Below are 25,033 nucleotides of genomic sequence, written 5' to 3' on the forward strand. Positions count from 1 at the left end.
AGAAGAGGAGGAGGAGGAGGAGGAGGAGGAGGAGGAGAAAAACAAAAATAAATAATCAATAAATGGTTAAAGGAACTGAACAGGCACTTCACAGAAGAAGAAATATGAATGTTCAACAAATGTATAAAAAAATTTTCAACATCTCTAGTAATTAAAGAAATGCAAATTAAAACTACCCTCAGAGTCCATCTCACTCCAATCAGAATGGCAATTATCAAAAAATACAAGTAACAATAAATGTTGGCAAGGATGTGGGGGGAAAAGGTACACTCACTCATATGTTGCTGGTGAGAGTGAAAATTGGTACAACCACTCTGGAAAACAGTATGGAGATTCCTCAGAAAACGTGGAATGGAACCATCATTTGAACCAATTATCCCATTCCTTGGTTTATACTCAAAAGGACTTCAAATCAGCATATTACAATGATGCAACTGCATCAATGTTTATAGCAGGTCAGTTCATGGCAGCTAAACTTTGGAACCAACCTAGGTGTCCTTCAACAGATGAATGGATAAAGAAAATGTGAGATATATATATATATACACACAATTTTTTGAAATATTATTTAGCCATAAAGAAAAATGAAATTATGGCATTTTCTGGTAAATGAATGGAACTGGAGACTATCATGCTAAGTGAAAGAAGCCAATTCCAAAAAACTAAGTGCATAACATTCTATCTAATATGTGGATGCTAACACATAATGGTTATGTGGGGAGTAAAGAATAGAAGCACTTTGGATTAGACAAAGGGGTATGAAGAGAAGGAAGGGAGGATGGGAATAGGAAAGACTGTAGAATGAATCAGACATTAGTTTCCTATGGTCATGTATGAATAAGCGACCAATGAAATTCTACCTCATGTACAACCACAATAATGGGATTCTAATTAAAATAAGTTATATTCCACATATGTATGTAAAAATATATATGTCATGTATACCTAAAAAGCACAAATTAAAAAAATCTTTAGCATGTTCTCTTTTGAGGCACATCTTGGGCATCTCTGATGTGACAGTTCTGAGCTCTTCCAGGGCTCTTTTGATTCTTCCTCTATGGACACCAGGTTTTAGCCTCTTCCTGTTGACTAAGTCATATTCCCAGCTGCTTTCCAGTCTCTGAGGTTTTAGGGTTTGGGTGGCTTAATCCTTTTCTCTTCTACAAGAGAAATTTAGGAGGAAATGGAAATAAATGTATGCCTCAGTATTCCATATTTATCCAAAAATATTTCCAATTTTAATTTTTTTCTTCTCAATTCTGAGTCTCTTTTTTCTTTTCACTGTTCATCTGGTAGTTATTATTTATGGATTTTAAATGATGGCTTTTAAATGATGTTATAAACATGTTTGAATAATTGAATATAATAATAATTTAATATAATATTAATATTTAATATATAACTGTCAAATATTATTATTATAAACAGTATTTCTCCATCTATGCTTTGTCTCTTCTTTATTGAATGTCATTTATTAATCATTGATTAGGTATTTACCAAGGGTCTTCTGTGGGCCATCTATTGTGTTTGCATTGGTGAAATAGTAGAGATCATAATAGACAAGCTTCCCTTTTCAAAGAACCTGCAAGATAGCAGAGGTATGCAATATAGCAATATATACAACGTAGTGGTCTACCAACAGTTCTCTCTGAGCACTTATTTCTGTGTTATTTTATCTCCATTACTTCCTCCATTGCTCATTGGAGTTTGCCAAGGTGAGCCATTATGGGTTAGAGTCACACAGTTGTCAGTTTAAAAACTGGGCAGTAACTTAACCACTTTAAGCTTTGGGATCTTTAGTGGAGTATGAATTACTTTAAACAAATTAGGGTACCTTGGCCTGGGGATGTGGCTCATTACTAGTGTGCTTGGCTAGATGCACGAGGCTCTGGGTTCAATTTCCAGCACAGAAAAAAAAAAAAATTAGAGTTATCTTCTCATTTAAAAATCATGATGTCTCTCCTCTTTCTCCCTAATATACACTGGTGTGTTAGTCAGCTTTTGGTTGTTGTGATCAAAATACTTGATAAGAACAACTTAGAGGAAGAAAGGTTTATTTTGACTCATGAGTCCAAACAATTCTGTCCATGGTGGCTCCATTGCCCTGGACCTAAGGTGAGGAATGGCAGAGGAATGTTGTTTAGCTAATGACAGCCAGGAAGCAGAAAGAGTGAGGAAGAGTCAGAGAGAAGAGAAGCCCTTCTAAGTCACACCCCCAGTAACCTACTTTCTCCAACTAGGTCCATCTCCCAGTAGTCCATTCAACAATCAGTGAATTAATTCACTCATTATGTCAGAGCCCTCATGATCCAATCACAGCCCCCAAACCCTGCTCTACACATGTTAGAATTTGGGGGACATTTAGATCCAGACCCTAACAATATGCATATACCTTCTTATTTCCAGATTCTTTGGGGAAAAAATCAAAAGATAATGAGCAAGGTGGTGCACATCTATAATCCCAGCTACTCAGGAGGCTGAGGCAGGAGATCACAAGTTCTAGGACAACTTCAGCAACTTGGTGAGACCAGGTCTCAAAATAAAAGTGAAAAGGGATGGAGATGTTGTTCAGTGGCAGAGCATCCTGGGTTTAATTCCTAGTACAAAAAAAAAAATTCAAAAAGAACTGCTGCATTTGGCCACTTTTCTACATGGCAACACTTAATAGAACTCAATAATCACCGACTCCTTCAGATGTAACCCACATCATTTGCCAAGGGTTCTACTGTTTTCCATTGTAGTAACTGGCTGTTTTTATATATTTGCATTATTTTTCTGACATTTGCAGCATGTTTTTCCCCTGCTCTAGAGATTAAGAATTTGGAGTACTATTTGAAACATATTTTATAAGGAATATTTAACCTATAACTGTCAAAGAAATAAAACATCGTATTACTTTCCTCACATATTATTGATCACATATCCCTAAGTATGAATGTATCGACTGATACAGTTAGTAAATATGTACAGTTAGTAATATATTTTAAATATACTTCAACATCTAACTTGCTTAGCTAATGACAGTGCTTGTTAATGACTGGGTTGCAGATTCTGAAGTAGTTTTGATTTCTGACTCTTTGTGCCTGATCATTATACCCAGTTACTCTGATATGTGGTCTCTTCTATATTGTTTCTGCCCCATTTTTATTTTGATTTAGCCTCCACATAGTCCTAAATCCATAGCTCTATTTATCCAACCTAATGCTTTCCTTTTAGAAACAGTCTTCATTTTTGCTCCCTTTATTTGGGCTTTGGGTATCCCTTAAACAGCCCAGCGTGTTCATTCTTCTAGTCCCTAATACCTCCCACTAATTTTGGTGTTTCATCAAAACTGTACCTTGCTCCTGAACCTCTGCTGGATCTTGGCAGGTCTACTCCTGCCTGTCCTACCTTTCCCAAGATCAAAAAAGGGAATTCAGATATCCTGTAATCCCAGCCTCCTGTGATAATTATCAGATTGAGCAGAACATTCTTGAGAAATTAGAACTGATAGAATAGATGAGCTATGGAAATCCACGAATAGCATTGATTTTTCCCATTCTCCTTAGGAACAATAAATACATTTTTGTTCCCTCAGATAATACATGTATATTTCTATTTTATCTAATTCCTTTAAGAGACATGAAGTTAATAAAAAGCAAATATACCCTGTGCTATTAATGAAGGACAGGATTAGAAGCAGGAGATTTATGACTGGTGTCCTTCTCCTTTTCTGTGTTCTTTGTACTTCGAGCATTGTGTTTTGAAGTGCACACCAACAAAGGTCAGAGATGTAGATAAACTAGAGGCTGTCCTGAAGAGAGCCTTTAGGTCGGATTGTGGGAACACAAAAAGAATCCATGAGAGAAAAGATTAACAAGTCTGGGAAAGTAAGCTTGGAGAAGAGAAGACTTCGAGAGTGTCTTGAACATAGCTGTCATCAGAACCATCAAATTTTCACGGGAAAGAGAGAGCACAAGATTCTAAAGGACTGAAGTTGACTTAATTAGTAGGAGTCATTGGGAGTTAGAGGTGGGTTCCCCTACCTGCTTCTGTCTTTAAGGACTAGTTCAAAGCTGAAATTTTCTGTCCACAGAGAATATTCTGAGCCTCTAGGCAACCAAGCATAAAGTGGCTGACCACTTGGTGGGGATGTTGTAGAAGAGATTGATGCATTGATGGAATGATTGGATCAGATGCTCTTTAAGATTTCTCTCTATCCTGTGATTCTAGAGTGTTTGAAGTTGACCTGACAGGAGATTCTTGCACATTTTAAAAATTAAAATCAACCACAGAATTATGCATATTTTTTAGACACTGTAGGAATAGATTTCCTTCTACTTACTATAATAGTAATAAAATATAAAAATGTGATATCTTCTGTTTATGGATTATCCCCACATAGGTAATTTCAACCTCTTTATTGTTCCACAATACCACCACAGATTGTTAGAACAAAATTGGTTCCCTTTTCCAAAAATTAATCACTCAATTTATTGAGTCAATTAAGGACTAAGTCAAAGAGGGAGTTGAGTCAATTAAAGAGCCAATCAGTATAAGAGCATAACAAATATCAGCTAATTTATCATTCTTGGTCCCAATTTTTAGATGAAAAATAATATTCATTTTCTCTTTCCTTCCTTCCTTCAAATTTAATAAAGACAAGATATAAATGTGATTTTCATAGAATCACTTAAAAATATGCCCAATAAATCTGGAAAATTCAGTTAAAAGGACCTCTCATTGAATAATTCAGTCTCATTTCTTTCATAAGGGATGAAACTGGCTTTATTAATTTTTATCCCCAGAGCCTTCCCTAATCTCCTCAATCTGAGATCATTTTATTTCCTCCCATGTCCCTAGGCCCCTAACTATGTTTTGATGAGAACATGGTTATTTATGAATATGTCTCTTCCCCCAGCAAAAGGAATCTGTCTTGCACATTTTTACAATCCCCACAGCACCTATTGCCCTTCCCTAAATTGAGTGATTCTCAATATATGTTTATGGCTTGAAACAATTTCTGTCATAAACTCATTTGCTTCTTCACCACATGTTCAGTCCAGCAATTAATAGGATAGCACTTGTTGCCTGCCCCATATGAGATTATGACAAATTTGCTTCAGGAGGTATAGAATACTACCATTATGTGAGAAGGTAAAAAACCCTCATGGTTCTATGTATACAGGAGCAGGGAAGAAAGGAAAATGTATCTTGTTTATTTTATTTATTTATTTTTTACACAACTCTTAGTTGCAGGCATCCTTTCCCTTGTGGTCTGGAGTCACTATTTCCAGGGCTCTCATGGAGTTCTAAAAGAGGACGAGACACTTGGATCAAGTCCTGGCTCTGCCACCAACTAGCAAGGTGATGTTGGTCCAATCATTGAAACCCTTCTAGTCTCAGCTTCCTCATCAGGAAGGCACTTTCTGGAACTACCAGCCCTAAGATTGCTCCACAGTGAGATAAGGGATTTCCCTGTCTTTGACATTAGCCCCTTTCTCTCCACCCTTCTTCACATTCTATGCAACTTTAGACAGGTTACAGACTGTGTGACTTGGCTTCCTAACCCAAAATTCATGAAAACTTATTTCTCGGACTTGTGATCAGCATTAAATGTGTTAATGGATGCAAAGTGTCTAGTGTGGAATAAGCACTGACTTAATGTCAGCTCTTTTATTTTGCTACTTTGATAAAAATGCGTCAGTTATCTCCAGTTGTTAAAATTACAGACCAATTCCTGACATGGTGCCTGGCACAGGAATTATCCCTGATATGAATTTTAAATCTATTTTCCTCATCCCTCTTTCAAGTGACATTCTATAATGTTGTATTTCCATCTGTTCTTGGGATATCTCTGATCATTTACTCACTCTAATTCATAATTTGCTATCTTTACCCCTACCTTCTGTTGCCTAGTGTGCTTGTTTCACACAACTAATCTTTGACTTCTGGCTCATTGTCCTGTGTTCTGGAATTATATCAATACTTTGGCCTTGTAATTTTCATAGCCATAGAACACATCAGTGCATGGATAGGGACAAGTGCCACACAGAGGTGGTGTCTTTGGGATATCTCAGTCTATAGTCTAATGGGAGGGTCAGCATAAAAAGACCCTATCTTCTAGAACTTTCATCTTGACTTGGGACATGATGGATATTACATTGACATAATTGGACAGTGCATCCATTCACTTAAATTTATAGTTTAATTAGATCTATTGAGGATTTGATCTGTGTTAAGTTCTATTTTTGTTTTTTGTATGTTAGAAAATATCTCACTAGAGATCAGAGAAAGAATGATGTGAAGGAGACAACAGCAGGTCATTGGTCTTAGGGAATTTGCTCTTATATGAAATGGAGCTTTAGGAAGACATTGGCAGATAGTTACTGGCACAAAGAAATTCATTGCATACAAAATCTTTTTTTATGATACTCATTAATCCTTTAGTACTATTATTTAATTTTTTTAAATTCTAAGAATCAACTGAGTTTCAGAAAGGTTAAAGATTATGCTGGCAGGTCGCTGTGCCAGAATATGAAGTCAGAAATGCCTTCTGACCCTAGGGAGTGTGTGCCAATGTGTTCAGAGAGAATGTGATGATGTGTCTTGGCCAAAGGAACTTTGGGTAAAATGCAGCAATTCCTTGTACATTTCACTGTTTGTATCATTAGTCTGTAGTGCATTTTTGATTCTCAACAAAATGTTCCACAGTTTTCCAATGCTGAATTTCTGACAGTCATGATTTAAGGCTTTAAGCATATGATTATGAGACGGTGGTTCTCAACATTTACCACAACCTCCCAACTGAAGAGCCAACTCTCAAGATTTCTGCCAGGAGGATAGAGAGATTTCTCTCCCACATGCAGTCCAATTCCATGGGAAAGCATTAGCTGTGACAAATGACTCTGAATGAGTGCTTTAATCTGAGGTAAACGTGAACCCTTGTTTCTGCCTACAAGGAAGCTACCATCACAGTATTGTCCATGAATAAGCTTGAAGTACATCAGCTGAACAATTTTCATCATCGTCCATTAGCCGTCAGAAGAATTTCTGTAATTACTAAGCATTCAATGGGAAGTGTTGTTTCTTGGAGCTGAGTTATTTACATTGATATTTATAGGTATTTATTTCTTTTGGCAAACGTGGACACACACATTTTTGAAAAATACTTTCAGTCTGTGGAAAAACAAAGCAGAATATGCTTTAAAAAAATCTACCACAGAAAGTATAATAATAGTTTCCATGTCTGAAGACAACAGACAGGCATAAAATATAAAGGAATTACTTTATCACGGACAAGAGAATTGCTGTAACAGCAAATTTTGACCCTGTCAGAGTTTGGATAACTCTTAGGTTTAAAACTTCCACCCCCACAGACCTCAGTCCACAGAGGAGATAACTGATCTGGGGCTTAGAAGTATTGGCAAGGTGGTGCATTATGGGATTTAGCTATAGAGTGTTTGCTCCCCAAGGAGAGAACTGCAGGAATTTTAAGAACTTGCATCAATTCCCTGGTGTAGAAGCAGTATGTCTAAGTATATTTCAAGTAAATCCTCAACTCAACACATAAAGCTGCAGTTCTACCACGCCTTTAAAAGGAAATTAGAAAGTAGGAATCAGGCCAGCTTGCCCCTCCTTGAAGATAGACCCACTGTTCATCTCCTCCATTGCCTTGTGTCTGTTTTAGGCACATATTAAGAGGTTATCATTTTCATTGTATATATGTTCACCTTCCCCCACTACCATGTTGGTTTCATGCTCTGAACTTTTTCTGTTAGGGCCCTAACATCTTGTAGCAATTTGGATTATTTATTTAGATGTCATCAATTGATTCAGAGCACAACACTTTTTGTGATAAATATTAAGCACTTATTATCATTTTTTTTAAAAAGAAAGTCATCAACGAAGGTCTTTGGGTAAATTTGATTTGGTGAATGCAAGGTAAGACCTCAGTCAGAGTAAATACAAGACACTTTGGTGGCCTTGTAGCTAGGTCATTTAGATAAGGGTGTGTGCTAAGGGCGACTTAGTGGCATTACAATTAGCGTCATTTATTTATGTTGTTGGTTCTTCCTCAGATATAATCTGGGAGAGAGTACCAATAAATAATCATTCAACCTGTTTCAATAGAGAATGTGAGATTCCATGAGTATAAATGGGATAAATTGTAATAGCAACACTGATAATTTTCCAAATTTATAAAGTTAACAATTAAATTGATATCCAAATATTTTATTAGTTTAGCCCCCAAGTTAAAAGTGTTAGAAGTAAATTTCACAGCCTGTGAAGTTTAAATATATCATCATCATCATCAGTGTGTGTGTCGGGTGGCAACTGGAAGACAAAAGTAAGGCTTGGGTGCCACAGGTTTTAGGACCTGTCACTCTGTGCACTCAGTTTTGACTCGGCCAGTTGCATTGACTCCTAGTTCCCTACATTATATAGAGGAAATATGAACCATTATTAGCAGGGCAAGAGGCCTTGACTTTATTTAAGCTGTGCTTCAATGTTTGTCTGGCTGGCCTTTTGTTTATTCCTTATAACTTTGGTTAAGAACCACAAAATGTATATTCTGCCATCTCATATTCAAACACCATACTGTATCTATCCCCAAAGATCCATGATGCAGTCCAACTGTCCAGTGGGGTGCTAGTTAGAATTGAATATTATAGGTTTGAAACAAAAGCTATTAGTATTCCTGTAGCGCTATAACCAATATGGTATTCTTTCTATTTGACCGATTCTGATCACAGTAGTAGATTACGGTCTCTTCAATACAGTAATGATACCATGACTGTTTCTAATGATTCCCAACATATGAAGAAAAACTCAGAACTCAGAACTTTGGGTGGGTGTGGTAGAAGAATTATAGTATAAAATCCATATGTTTTAAAGTTGGTTGTACTTTAGTAGGTTGGAAGAACTCAGGTATGTTTTGGGTTAGTCCAGTCCCTCAAACTATTTCTTTCAAATGTTTTCTTTCAACCAAATCTGAAACACATTTTGCCAGAACCTTTTTTCCCTTAATTTTTAAAGCCATGTGTATTTAAAGGGACATTTAATCCATATGTTTTGGCTCATTTACACTTAACTCATCAAGATATTGTTTTTAAGAGTTATTTGAGCTCCACAAAACCTATTTTATAAGTCTTTTCTTCCGCAGTACTAGGAAGTTGTGTTTTGCTGGAAACAAAAATTGAACCCACAAAATAATTAAGTTCGGATGAAATTGAGATCGTACATGATTTTTGAGAGCCACTAAACAGCTTAGAAAAGCATGTTCTTTTGCAGCTTTTCAGTTACTTCTTCTAAATACCAATATGCTTTGGCTGAGATGCTAAACTTGATCATCTTTAAAATCTTTATTTCACAGTACAATGTCTGAATGCTTATTTCTCAAAATATCCTCTTTAGCATATTCAAGAGAGTGAGTGCCAGGGCTGAGGTTGTAGCTCAGTGGTAGAATTCTTGCCTAGCACATGTGAGGCACTGGGTTCCATCTTCAGCACCACATAAAAATAAATAAATAAAATAAAGGCATTGTGTCCACCTATAACTAATATTGTATTATCTTTAAAAGTATTTTTTTAAAAAAGAGAATGAGCTCTAAACTCCTTTTGAGGTTAATGCAAAGCTATAAACTTGGACCTTGAGGGTGCCTTTTCTCTCCCTGTTAGTCTTTGCATGTGGTTCTGCCTGATTTAGCCCTTGAAGGTGTCTCTGCTTTGTTTCAAAGAGGTGGCAAGGTATTGATTCACAGAGTCTCACCATATATACATCCCCAGGACTTCATAACCCTCCTTTTTTTCTTACTGGGTGGAGGGATGGCTCTTGGGCACTAATTAGATATATTGTGGGATGGACCACCTGTCTAGTATTTCTCAGAAACTTCAGAATCTGAGGACATTCCTGGAGAGAACACAAAGAAATCAACACACTCATTGACAATGTCCCTGTAGAATAGGAAAGGTGAGAAAGCCCTTCAGATCAGCAAAGATCTGAAGTTATGATATCATCATTTTAAGGAAAAATTGATCATTTCTGAAACAAGTTTTGCCCACTGAATATTAATATTCACTAAAAAGAATTGCCCTTTGTTAACCAAGAATTTTCTATAACTCAAATTCATCCACATGCCTCAGAATTCCTTGGGCAAGATTTCTGGAGTGAGTCAAGTTGTTGACATTCTCCTTTTTAAATTATGTTCGGGTAGATACATGAGTAAAACTCTATTTAAATTGAAAAGGATGAGAGTAAAAATTAGTAAGACATTTATTATTCATTTTAAAGTTTAAAAATGTGTATTGGGGGTTTGGTGAATATTGGATGATGTAAATAAAACCCCCCAAATCCTAACAGTCTGAACACAGAGTAAATTATTTCTCAAAAGATTGGGTTTTGCTACAGGATATCATTTGTCATGTAATATTCATGGGGTGCAATGAGAATGATAAGGCAGCTTTGTGTACTTTTTATTTCTTTCTTTTTAGGATGAATGTGCATTCTTTTCTCTCAACATTGCATCTGGAGAATATTTATCATTTGAAGCATCTACTGTGGCTATTCCAGACAATTAGGTATTGTAGTATTTATAAATGAATCAACATCAGATATTTCATTGATGTCTTGAAAAATGTACTATTATTTTTGAGACAAATATTTGATTTGGGAACAGATGTCCACCAACCTGAACTTTTTGAGGGCTCTGAAAACTACACAAAAGAACCTAGTTACATAGATGTTTAACATCTTTCAGAGATAAAGAAATCCAATGGTATAGGAGTCTTTTCTCAAAGATAGTATTAAACAAATTTGGTTGTAATTTAGTTAATAATAACTTTTAACAACAACAACTTCAACTTCTTCTTCTTCTTCTCCTCCTCCTTCTCCTCTTTCTCCTCCTCCTTTTTTTTTAACAATGAAACTCTTTTATTGACCTGAATTCATGACCAGTTTATTATTTTTATATTATAAAGTTGAGGGAAAAGTTATAAACTTACATGCATATATGTATAAATATTCTCAGTCTTTGGCCTCAATATTCTTAAATTTCACTTATAGAACTTAAAAACTTTAATAAATCAGTTCTCATAAACATTAACTCATGAAAACAATAAAGCGTGCTTGAGAGCAAGACTAACTTTTATGGATGTGTATTTAATGTGCTCCTTCATTTTCCTGATGCCATCCTCGAGTTAAGTAATAATTCGGACTTCAAGAAGTTTGAAGTTTTTCAAATAAATGTAGACCTAGTTGAAGCTATTGAATTTTTTTTTTTTTAGTTTTATTTACCAATCTTCCATGGTAAGACAAAATCAGGCTATAAAAACAAATATGATAAAGCTATATTTTTTTCACCATCAATTATTATTCTTTTTGAGAAGTAGCAGCAACATTTAATTTTCTTTCCAGACCATTTTATTTTTATTTATTTAATATATATTTTGGCCATAAATTATCTATAACACTGTTTTTTAAAGAATGTGTGTATTTTTAAAAGTAAATATTATTCTAATATATGTATTACTCTCCAATTTCTATTTTTCCACCTTGGTAACTTTCAAAAGAACTTTAATAATTTATTACTTGATTTTCTCTAATGAGGACAGTAGATGGTCATAACATTTGCAAGTATTAATAATTTTATCTTTTCCTTCCTGATCTCTATACCTCATTTTTTTCTTGTCTTGAATGAACAGAAGGGTCAATAAGCACTGACTAGGAAATTACAGTATCTTGTATTATTCCTTACTTGAGTCTATTGCTTCTAGTTCATCTATTAAGTATGGCATTTATATATTTTACTTAATTTCATTTTATTAAGTTAGAAGATTTTCCTTCTATTTCTAATTTCCCAATATTTAAAAAAATCACTAAATTAAAACAAACCTAATATCTTTAATTATTTAGCTTTTGTCTTTTAGTACAGGGAACTCACAGAATTTCTGGTATTGAGCCATCCTTGTATTCTTGGAATTAACCCAATTTATTGTTTTTTTTTTTAAATTTATATATGACAGTGGAATGCATTACAATTCTTATTACATATATAGAGCACAGTTTTTCATATGTCTGGTTGTATACATAGTATATTCACACCAATTCGTGTCTTTGTACCTGTATTTTGGATAATAATGTCAATCACATTCTACCATCATTAATAACCCCATACCACACACCTTCCCCTCCAACCCTTCTGCCCTATCTAGAGTTCCTCTATTACTACCATGTTCCCCCTCCCTACTCCACTATGAGTCAGCCTCCTTATATCAAAGAAAACACTTGGAATTTGTTTTTTTGCGATTGACTGACTTCACTTAGCATTATCTTCTCTTACTCCATCCATTTACCTGCAAATGCCATGATTTTATTCTCTTTTATTGCTGAATAATATTCCATTGTGTATATATATATATCACATTTTCTTTATCCATTCATCTACTGAAGGGCACCTAGGTTGTTCCCACAGTTTAGCTATTGTGAATTGTGCTGCTATAAACATTGATGTGGCTGTGTTCCTGTAGTATGCTGTTTTTAAGTCCTTGGGTATAGATCAAGGAGAGAGATCGCTGGGTCAAATGGTGGTTCCATTCCCAATTTTCCAAGAAATTTCCATACTGCTTTCCAGATTGGCTGCACCAATTTTCAGTCCCACCATCAGTGTATGAGTGTACCTTTTCCCCCACATCCTCACCAACACTTATTGTTGTTTGTATGCATAATAGTTGCCATTCTGACTGGAGTGAGATGAAATTTTAGAGTAGTTTTGATTTGCATTTCTCTAATTATTAGTGATGATAAACATTTTTTTTTTCATATATTTGTTGATTGATTGTACATCATCTTCTAGGAAGTGTCTGTTCAGGTCCTTGGCCCATTTATTGATTGGGTTATTTGTTATTTTGGTGTTTAGCTTTTTGAGTTCTTTATATACCCTAGAGATTAGTGCTCTATCTGATGTGTGAGGGGTAAAGATTGCTCCCAAGATATAGACACTCTCTTTACCTCACAGATTATTTCTTTTGCTGAGAAGAAACTTTGTAGTTTGAGTCCATCCCATTTATTGATTCTTGATTTTAATTTTTGTGCCACAGGAGTCTTATTAAGGAAGTTGGGGCTTAATCCCACAAGATGGAGATTAGGACCTACTTTTTCTTCTATTAGATGCAGGGTCTCTGGTTTTATTACTAAGTCCTTGATTCATTTTGAGTTGAGTTTTGTGCATGTTGTGAGATAGGGGTTTAATTTCATTTTATTTCATATGGATTTCCAGTTTCCCAGCACCATTTGCTGAAGAGGCTATCTTTTCTCTAACGCATGTTCTTGGCACCTTTGTCTAATATAAGATAATTGTAGTTTTGTGGGTTAGTTTATGTGTCCTCTATTCTGTACCATTGGACTACCAGTCTGTTTGGGTGCCAATACCATGCTGTTTTTGTTACTATTGCTCTGCAGTATAGTGTAAGGTCTGGTGTAGTGATGCTACCTGCTACACTCTTCTTGCTAAGGATTGCTTTAGCTATTCTGGGTCTCTTCTTTTTCCAGATGAATTTCATGATTGCTTTTTCTATTTCTATGAGGAATGTCATTGGAATTTTGATTGGAATTGCATTAAATCTGTATAGTGCTTTTGGAAGTATGGTCATTTTGAAAATATTAATTCTGCCTATCCAAGAGCAAGCCAATTTATTGTTGATGTTTAATGATTTAAAGTATATCTCCATACCTTATTTGCTGACATTTAATTTAAGAGGCATATATTTTCACTTTGAATGATATTAGTCCATAGGTTTTTTTTTCTTTTGTCTTATCTTGTTTGATATCCTATGGTTTCCATATGAGCTGTTCCCCTAAAGCTCATGTTTGAGACAACGCAGAAAGTTTAGAGATGAAATGATTGGGTTGTGAAAGCTTTAACCTAATCAGTGCATTAATTCCCAGGAAAGGATTAACTGGGTGGTAACTATAGGTAGGTAAGGTGTGGCTCGTGGAGGTGGGTCCTTGGGGCATGCCTTTGGGGTATATATTTTGTTCTTGGTGAATGGAAGCCTAACTCTCTTTCTTGGAAAGCATGTCCTGAGCTGATTTCTTCTGCGACAGTTTTCTACCATGATGTTCTGCCTCATTTCAGGCCCAGAGCAATGGAGTAGGCTGTCAGTGGACTGAGGCCTCTGAAACGGTGAGCACCAAATACACTTTTCCTCCCTAAAATCGTTCTTGTCAGGTCTTTTGGTCTCAGCAGTGATAAAAGCTGACTAAAACAGTACCAGTGCTATACTTGCTTGGAAAAATGGAGTAGATGATTTCTCATCTTTTTCTTTACTTTTAAACATTTACATAACATGAGAATTATCTGTCTCTTAAGGGTGTGATAAAATTCACAAAAACTGGGGTTGGATGTTTTCTTAGTCTTTTTGGCTTGCTTTAGTAAAACATTAGACTGAGTGATTTATAAACAACTTATTTCTTACACTTCTAAAGTGTGGGAAGTTCAAGATCAAGATGCCAAAGAATTCGGTTTCTGGTGAGGGCACACTCTCTGCTTCATGGATGGTGCCTTCTTCCTATGTCCTCACATGGTAGAAGGGATGAACAAGTACCCTCAGACCTCTTTTTTAAGAGTACTAATCCTGTTTGTGAGGACTCTTCTCTCATGATTTAATCACTGCCCCCAAAGCCTCTTCTATAAATACTATCAAACTAGGGATTAAGTTTTAACATATAATTTTTTGGGGGAAGGGAACATAAACATTTGGATCATAGCTAGTGCTATTTGAAATATTCTCCTATTTTAGTTTTATTCCTTCAATCATGATTGATGCATGTTAAGTTTTTTTAAAACTCTTCTTTGAGCCAGTTTCAGTAACTTACCTACATTTTTTTGAAATTAACCATTTTATCTAATTGTTCATTTAGTTATGCTAAATTTGCCACCTTAAAATGGAAAATTTATTACTTTTTTTAAAATTTCCCAGACTAGTTATAGAGAAATTTCTCTTCTTTGCCAATTTAATTTTAGCTTTGTACCAACAAAACAATCCATGTCATATTCTTGTCCCCATACTGCGTTCATTATTGTTGAGTCCTAAATGAAGTTAGTTATTTTATGATCAAATAGCAATAGAGAATTAATTAATGTATTTATTTATTTATTGGTACTGGGGATTGAACTTGGTGGCAACCAACCACTGAGGCACATCGCCAGCCCTAGTTTTTGTATTTTATTTAGAGACAGGTCTCACTGAATTACTTAGTGCCTCGCTCTTGCTGAGGCTGGCTTTGAGTTCAAGATCCTCCTGCTTCAGCCTCCAGAGCCGCTGGGATTACAGGGAGAATTTTTTTTTTTTTTAACCAAGTGGCAATGCATTTTAATAATTCTACCTCCCACTCAAAAATTATAAAATACTTTTAATTTTCGTAAGCTGCATGTGTTTCCTTGCCAGTAAAATAGAAAATAATGCCTTAAAGCTCTTTGGACTAGCTGTATTAATAATGCTTGCAGCAGTTCCACAGGCCTACATCTAAATTTTGTGTTTGTTATGTTACAGGGATAAGTTTTGTTTTTAAATTAATATATACTCTTTGCTTTAGAGAAAATATACTTAGAAGAAGCTGTATATTTGCATAAGAGAGTTTTCCTTTACATTTAAGTAATTAAGGAATCTGGGGCTTTAGGACTTTTGTCTAATTATATTAATTCATTAGCCGAGTAAAACAAATTGACTACTTTGACTAGTTTGAATTATCAAATGAGTGGGCCTTTCAGCTTGACCGAAAGCAAAACAAAACAAAACAACAACAACAACAAAACAAACAAACAAACAAAAAAACCCACAAAAGTTATTGTAGCTGGTTATAATTTTAATCAGTGTGATCAACCAAATGTGTTAAATAGTCGAAAGTATTTGTGTTTTCGCAGACATGGTAAACAAATGAGAATCATTTGTTGCTTTACAGTGATTATATGAAAGTAGCAGGACTAAAACTGTTACTCAGATATAAACCTGTAGATTGTTCTGCTGTTGTAGTGATTAAAATTGGCAAGGCAGGAGAAATTTCTCTACTCCCAACCTGCCAAGCTCAGAAGGACAGCGATGGTGATATAGGAGGAACAGAGTAGGAGATGAAATCAAGAACCTAAAGTGAATATTCTGTTAAGTTTAAGATGTGTAGTTAACAACTAAAACCAATATTTTGAACAAGCAGATTGGGTATGTCATCTGCTCTGACCTCTTCTCAGCAACACTTGCTCAGTTCTAGCCTTGATCTTTGGCTTTCTTAACAAGATAAATGTCTTTTATACCTAGCCTAAGTCAAATTGATGTTAGTTGATTAAATAACTTTTTCTTTCTCATAGTGTCGATTTAAGACTTTATTATTCCAAGCCTATCTCAATTGTCCTTCACATTTCCCAGTCAATTTTGAATATGTACTTATTTCTCTACCAGGGAAAGTGCTTCTGATTTCTCTTAGCAAGACCATTTGTCTTACTGTTCTAAAATTTCAAAAGTCATAGACTAAATGGTGAGAGATTTGTGCCCTTTTTGTGTTTCCTTGTATTAGTCTCCTCAAGAAAGTCAAACTGTGTGTCATAGCAATAGATCTATATTTTTTTGTTGGTTGGGGTTCTTACTTTTCTGTGATGAGATTTGTACATATCTTCATCCCTGGAAAATAGAAGGGTGATAAGTTACAAGAAGAAATAGTATATTCAAGAGAGGAAAGCAGGATGATTATTAAGAAAATCATATTTGCATTGCTTTATGGATTAAGGAGCAGACTTTTTAGCCCAACTATGCTTCATCCTCCAGAGATGTCCCCACAAGAGGGAGCATAAACATTGGCTGTATTGTGATTGCTTGGATGGTGTTTGAGTTTCTTTGTATTTATGTTGTTACAATTTTTGAACATTAGTAGCATCTATTTTGTTTTTAAATAAGTAAGTAGAGTTTTCTGAGTGACTAAATTAGAATACTCTGCAACAAACTTTCAATTTGCAGGTAGAAACCCCATTTAAAAGTAATGGAAAGAATAAGGTCTACATAGTCAAAACATCCAGGCTGGAATTCTAGCTTTGCCTTACTTCAGCTGGGAAAAAATTGATAAAGGCATCCACAATTCGTGGATTTCAGTATACACTGTAATGCAAGTAATAAAATCTGTCTTATCAGATAACAGTGGGGCTAAAATGTTTTATAAAGCATTAGTGAGGTATTTGGTGCATAAAGACCTTCGATATCTACTAATTCCTCTTTTCTCTCAATAGCTAAGTTAACATCCCTAGAAGCAAGGAGACCCCTGTTAACCCTCCAGGCTCTAGTTCTCAGAGCCTGAGAAGTAAGATAAATCGTACCTTTTTAATTTTTTTAAATTTGTTTAAATTAGTTATACACGACAGCAGAATATATTTATGCATTTTGGTTATCATACATAGATGGGGATAAGTTCTCATTTTTCTGAGTGTACATGTTGTAGAATACAATGGTCAGGCAGTCACATATATACATAAAGTAATAATGTCTGTTTGGTTCTACTGTCCTTTCTATCCCCACATCCCTTCCTCTCCCCTCCTTTCATGTCCCTCTACCTAATCTAAGGTAACTCTATTCTTCTCTAGTGCCCCCCCACCCACCTTATTGTGAATTAGCATCCATTATATTTTTTTTAATAACTTATAACAATATTTATTTACTTTTATTTCATCTTGGTAAATGTTCTCATGTTTTTACAATTCTTATGTTGTTCCCATAAATATTCTGAGCTTCAGTATACTTAGAATTGGAAGATGTATCTGCTATCCAATGAGAAAATAAAATGCAATACACCTTGTAAATTATAGAACACAGAAGAAATATAAGTAATTCTTTTTTTTAAAAAAAGACATTAATTTAGGCACTAATATTGTATATATGGTATTTATCTCAAAAACAGAATGAATAGGCTTTCAGGAAAGAAGATTTCTTAATATTTTTTGACATATTTATTTGTCACATGTCACCACATTTACCCTTGGTCATTTTCTAAGTCCATGTGCAAACAGGCTTCTAAAAGGGAATTTTTTTTCCCCTTGAGTATTAACATTTGTTGTTCTACCAACATAACTGTGGATCACTGAAAGACCCTTAACTTCCTAAGAAACAAGACAGGCCAGCTTGAATCTTGTCCTAGGAAATGTATCCACACAATGGCAAGATCAAGATTGCCAGTCTTCTGTGGAATGCATGGAAAATTTTAAACTGAAAGGAAAATGAGCTTATTCACCAAAATGAAATAAAAAATAATATTGTTAGAAGTTATTTTTTAAAAAGGATAATACTTGTCTTAAAAATGTGACTCGACAGAATAAATTTGCTTGGGTGGCAGGTTTTCTTCATTCTATTTTTTGATAATTGCAGCATATTTTGAAAAGGAATAAGAACTGTCTCTGGCAATTGTCATTGAGATTCTTTCTGAACAATAGAACTAATTTACCAATGCAGAAGCAGCATGCCAACTCATTGACCATAGCCCTAGAAAAGAGGGGTTTGCCTTTTTTTTTTTCAAAATTCAATTATATCTAAAAGTTTGAGAAATTTTAGCATGTTTCTCATAACGAAGCCTTTATTTTTCATCTTGGAAAGTGGAATAACTCATGGCATAGCTTCATGTAATTAACTGTCCTTGGTCGCATACAGAAGATTTGTGCTGGTAAGTGGAGTCTATTACAATGCTTAGAAATACTTGGAGTTAGTGTCTGGGCTCCATGATGGGGCCACTTGGCTCACCATGATCTGAGCTGGAGCACACTGTTTTATTCCACAACCATCTAGACAGAAAGTGAGGAAGAGCAATTCACCAGTTATAGCAACAGAGCAATTGAGGTAGACAGAAAGTAATTAGTTTTTAATGATCTTTTGGAAGTCACATGAATAGACTGATTTCTGTTTTGATCTTGGTTGGATTAATAGCTGCTTTTGAGTGTTCAATCCCACTTCAGCATGCATTGTTTCTCCATTTCACGGTCTGGCGCTCCCAAAGTTTAGGCTTTCCTTGGCCCATTGTTCCATTTTGCAAGGCTCTGCCCAGTGGTTTTGTGTTCTTCAGCTTTAAACATTGTTGTGGTGTTTTCTTTTTATTTCTATAGCTGTTTCCTCTTGGGAATTTGATGGGGTTATTATCACTTCCATGGGGCTAATATCCAAATTGGAGGTTCTTAGTGAATTCATTTCTTACTAAATCAGGCTTCAGTGAGGAGTGATTCTAGCCCTGTCCTGGTTATAGCTCAGACTTTTCCTTACCTCTTTTCTGGGTTATGCGAGTTATTTAGAACCAACTAATGACACTTCAAAGAAGCAGTTTGTATGGCTAAAGCTATTGTTAGGATTAAAAAGCTTTTTGCCTAAATAAATAGTAATTTGCTTCTTTCCAAAGCTTTGCAGTGACAACCCATTTACCCAAGCATTATCAACAATTTCTTGTTTTATTGTCACATTGATATCTACATTTTTCTACTTTGTTTTCTGCCTGCCCATCCAATTCTTAGACCTGTTGTTTTTGGTCAGGAAGGTATTGTAGAGTCAATATTTTTTCATTGCATTGTTTTTGGTCAATCAAACCATGCATGTGTAGTTTGAATTTTTTTGTTTATTTTTGGTACTGGGGATTAAGCCCAGGGGCAATTAATCACTGAGCCATATCCACATCTCTTTTTTATTTTTGTGAGAGGGCCTCACTAAGTTGCTGAGACTTTTCTCAAACTCATAATCCTCCTTCCTTAGCCTCACAAGTCAATGGGATTACAGGCATGTACCACCATACCTAGAATGTGCATTTTTTTAAAAATTATTTTTAAGAAGATGAGGAAGATAAAAAAGTTAGATCAACCACACTCCCAGAAACCATAGATTTCTAGTATGTAAAAATAAGCCTCCAGATTTTCTTATAAAAAAGTATCTTCAATGTATGACTTTTTATGCAATTTTGCTTTAAAATAATTTTTCACTATTTTAAAGTGATCATCTTTTCATGCTAGTAAATAAATATCTCCACCTTAAATTTTTTATAGTTTTTATTTTATTTTTGATTGATGCATAATATGTGTACATATTTATGAAGTACAAAGCAATGTGATGATTTGATACATATATACAATGTATAATACTTAAGTCAGAGTAATTAGCATTTCTGATTCTTTAAATAGTTATCATTTTTGTATGTTGGGAAGATTTGGACTCTTCTAATTATTTTGAAATATAAGTTGTTGTAGACTGTATCTTTTGTGCTAAATAGATAAGGTAAGGAGTTTCATCATGATTTCTAAAGACTGCCATTGGAAGTTTAGTATCTCTGTGGTTCAAATGGGCATTAGATTGGCAATAGAAAGCAAATAGATGTGATTTGAAAATAGTAAATAATTACCACTTACTATGTTTAAAGCAAAATAAAAAGAAAAGAGCTTGAAAAGGTCAGGAGAAATTCCTTCCCCGGGTTTTAGAAGAGTAGGTGTGAATTAACATTTTGGAACTTGAATAGAGAGTGCTGGGAGGTGGGTTCTCCAGCCTGTCCCTCACCACTCCTCCTGCCTCACAGAACAGAGGAGGGGAGTGGGAAAAGGCAGGGAGTGCAGAAAAATGGTAAAAGGTGAGATGCAGGAGTCAAGTTGATAGAGGGACAGAGACTGCTGGACTAACAGGTGGGAAGAGGCCTTCAGAGACAAAATGGAAAGGGGGCTTCGGGATATTTACAGCCAATATTCCATTTAGCACCAGGCACCAAATGGAGAAAAGGCGAGTTATCCTCATGGACCTGGCTACAATGCTTCTCCTGCTGCCAGGCACTTGGTTCCCAGAAAAAGAGGCCAAAGAGGATTATAAGGTCAAAGTGGGAGGGCAGGTGGGTAGGGGCCCTCACAATCAGCACCCCATCATTCCAGGAGTCATTTCAGGGTTCAGTTCCAACAGTTACCTTCTGTGTTTGTTTTTTACTCTCTTTTGGTTTCCATTTTACATTTTGTATAGTTCGCCCCTTCACTCTCTTGCCTCCTTTCAGCTAAGCATGGTCCTTTCTAAAACGGCATTTAAGTGTTCCACTAGCTCTGCTTTGTAGGATATTGTCATTTCCTACCCCCCCCCCCCCAACCCTTTACTTTCTGGAGGTCAGCATCTTCTGATCTTTTAATAATGAATCTCCAATGTGACCAAAGGTTCATATTCATCTATCATCTTTGTGGTTTTAGTATTTTATTGGCAGATATCCCACATGATTATTTTATTCCATACATTTTATTTCATGAAAACATATAAATAAAGTCCATTCACCAAATCCTGGAAGAGCTAGCCTTCGTGAAAAGGACAAATGGTTGCTTTCTTGTGAGCCAGTTACTAAGCTTGCATAGATGTGATGGCAAGTGTGCATCTGTCCAGTGACCTTTGGGATAATTTGGACTTTGGGAATTTTTCCAAAATAAGGAAAGAACAGGACAATTGCCTATTGTTCCTATGAATTCCGTCTCATTTATAATCCAGAATTTTGGAAATGTCCCACTTTTCCCAGCAGAAGTTGTTCAGCCTTAGGCAAGACAATGAGCACCCTCATCCTGAGACATGTTTTGTGTAACACATCGGCCTGCTTACTACAAAGGGAGAAGAAGCATCCAGCTGTACGTTCCTCTACAAAATGATCTTGTAACTGTAATTTGGTTTCCTTGTGTGTTTAATGGGCTTATAATAGTCTTTATTTCACAGGATTGCTGTGATGACTAAATGATATTTTATGTATATTTTGTAAATTCTCTATAAGTGATTAACTGATGATAATATTGTATGGTTTATATTAATAATAATATTAGACATGATGTCAAGATCCTGATAATCTGTTTAGGGACCATTAATCCTCCATAGAATATTTATGTGCTAAACTATATGTTAAAAACCATATTTTTAACTGGGAGTGGTCGCACATGCCTGTAATCTCAGTGACTCCAGAGGCTGAGACAGGAGGATCATGAGTTCAAAGCCAGCCTCAGCAAAGACGAGGCGCTGAGCAACTCAGTAAGACTCTGTCTCTAAGTAAAATACAAAATAGGACTGGGGATGTGGCTCAGTGGTTGATTGCCCTTGAGTTCAATTCCTGGCACCAAAACAAAACAAAACCCATATTTTTAATTGTAGGCACTCGAGTTAAGGAAAGATTTATGTGGGCCTGAAGATAGGAGTAAGGACCACCCTGGAGAGGTGAAGGTTGAACTGGTGCTGGAAAAGTAGATATAATTTAGAATATAAAAGAGAAAATTTAAGGTTCAAATAAAAGGAGATCAGAAGAGAAAAATTGTGTGTGTAAATTTAACAAAATGTGAATATTTTCAGAGCTGTTTTCCTGGATTTATTCTTTTTTATTCCCCTTCTCCCTTTTACTAGATATTATTTAATATTTTTCAACTTTACCTGTACCAAAGTGATAAATAGGCTCATAATGTTATATCACTTGAAATCTTGGTTTACAATTTAACTTGCTATTTAGCTTTTGCTTTAGGAGCATACCATTCTAGAATTCATTATAGGCAAGCTCTATTTGCAAGACTGCTTAGATTTTAGGTGAATTGAAAGAGTTTATATTCTTAGGAACAACATCAAATTTCTAAGGAAAAGCTGCATTTTACTGAACAATAAACACAATCTAGTGTTTTCAATGGTTGCTCATTCATTAAAGAAATCATGCAACTTATAAATATACCCAGGCTCCAAAAAAAATATTACAGATGTGGCTACAATCTCTTGTGGTTATTACCATCAATTTTGATTCTTTTTGAGAAGTAGCCACAACATTTAATTTTACATATATCTTTCCAGACCATTTTATTTTTTTAAAAATTGAGATAAGTTCTTTCTAAGTTGCTGAGGGTATCACTAAGTTGCTGAGTCAGGTCTCACAGTTGTGATTACTCTTGCCTCGGCCTCCTGAGTCATTGGAATTACAGATGTATGCCTCTGTGCATGGCTACCATTTCTCTTAATCTTAAATATATATGACCACAGACTGTCTGTAGAACTATTTTAACGTTTATATTTTAAAATTTAATTTTATTTCAATGTATGTGTTATTCAGCAACTTCTACTTAGTCATCTTGCTAAACTTTATGAACAGATTTTCTTAGACTTTAGGGGCAACAATCAGACCATTTACAAATAATGATAATTTTCTCTTTTACTTTCTGCTCCTAAAATTCATTCTTTTGCTTTCCTTGAATAGACAAAAATAGTGAATCAGTACTGGAGAGGCAAATTATCATATCAGATGGCTGGCTACAGTAAACTCCCTTTTCTTAGACACACCTATCCTCAGCTACAATTGTGAAGGAAGATGCATAGTTGGGGTTATTTGTTAAGTTTATTTTTAATTTTTACTTACTTATTTTTATTGGTATTATAATCAATCTCATTTCTCAATAACTTTCCTTCCCTTCCCCTCCTCCCTTCCTCTGATTTACTTGCTTTACTCTACTGATCTCCCTTCTATTGTTATTATTTTATTTTAATTAGTGCACTATAATTATGAAAGACAGGGTTCATTTTGATATATATGTAATTGGACATAGCATAATTTGGTAATATTTTTTCCCCCAATGTTTTCTGGTGCTTTCCTCTTCTCAGACGTAGGGATCTTAAGAAAAGAAGAACACTGGGGGAATTGGGGGGGGCTGCTGAGGAATCTACAAATGCAACAGATTAAAAGCACAACCTAGAATTGCTCTCTTTGCATCTGTAAGAATAGGGATGAATTTAAAAAGAAATATTCTGAGGCTGTCTGATGGTCTATATAATTTAGAAAAATGCAATTAAATTATATCTAGCCCTTAAATTATACCTAGCAATTAAATTATGTCTATTCACCTAAATCTTAACTCTGTGCCACTTCTGATAATGACCTCCAGTCTGGTGGATGGCCTGAGCCTGGCTAATAAGGGCATGGACCCTGACCAGAGTACCACTTCACCTGGCAAAGGCAACACGGCCTCCTTCAATGCCCCGAGTGTCAGCCCAAGTATGGAAATGATAGACAATATCGCAAGTGCACTTTTAGCTTTAGCTGGTTAATTAAATGTAGGGGAAGTTTATGTGACCTATTTAATTACATACATTCTTTTCCAAAGTATTTATTTTCCATGAAAGCTCCTGTAATGAAAGGTTGCCCTGGTCACTGCATCTGGGCATCACTTGGAAGCACATCAGGGGAAGCAATATAGCTTCGTGTGTTTGAAACTAAGCAGATGTGTGCTGAAATTCTGTCTCCACCACTGTACAGTTTGGGGTAAGTTATTTAATACCTTTAAACTTGTTTTCTTTTTTTCCTTATAAAATAAAGATAATAATAGTATTTATTGCAGACTTTATTTTTTTGAAACCAAAGATCAAACAAGAGAGTGCATCTATTGTTTAGTGGAGTGATTGATATGTAGTGAATCATCACTGAGATTAATAATAGATAATATTACAGTGAATATGAATGATACATATAATAATGTTTATCAATATGTTAGCATTATCAACAATAATATACTTAGCATTAAAATACCTAATGTTAACTACGACTATAATCATTATCATATTGTTTGACTCAGTTAACTCTTATAAGTTCTGATGTCTGTATCCTGAGGATAATATTGTCCTTCAACAGATGCTGTGAACTTCATCCAGGTGTTCCATAAGCTACTGGATGTGGCTGTACATTATCAACCATAAAATAATTATCATAGTAAAACTGAAAGCAAATAGATAGTATCTGGTGGCACTTTGACCTCCATTATGTGATCAGAATCTGCAGGACAGTATTTTGGAGAAATGCTAATATTTAAGTCCTAGGTTTGCCATTCATTTGCTATGTGACCTTAGTGTATTAGCCAGCAATTGCTGCTTACAAGAGCCTGGTGTTTCTGGAGAGCCAGAGAATGGTTTGTAATGAAGTAGAATGTTTTGTCCAGAAAGGCTGGCTGAGCTATTTCAAGTTCTGTTTCCATGCCTGGCAAAGTCATTGTAGCTTTAGTGTTGTTGTGGCTACTATGAAATTACAGCTGACG

This window comes from Marmota marmota, unplaced genomic scaffold (assembly GCF_001458135.2).
Source record: "Marmota marmota marmota unplaced genomic scaffold, marMar, whole genome shotgun sequence".
In the NCBI taxonomy this organism is placed as follows: domain Eukaryota; kingdom Metazoa; phylum Chordata; class Mammalia; order Rodentia; family Sciuridae; genus Marmota; species Marmota marmota.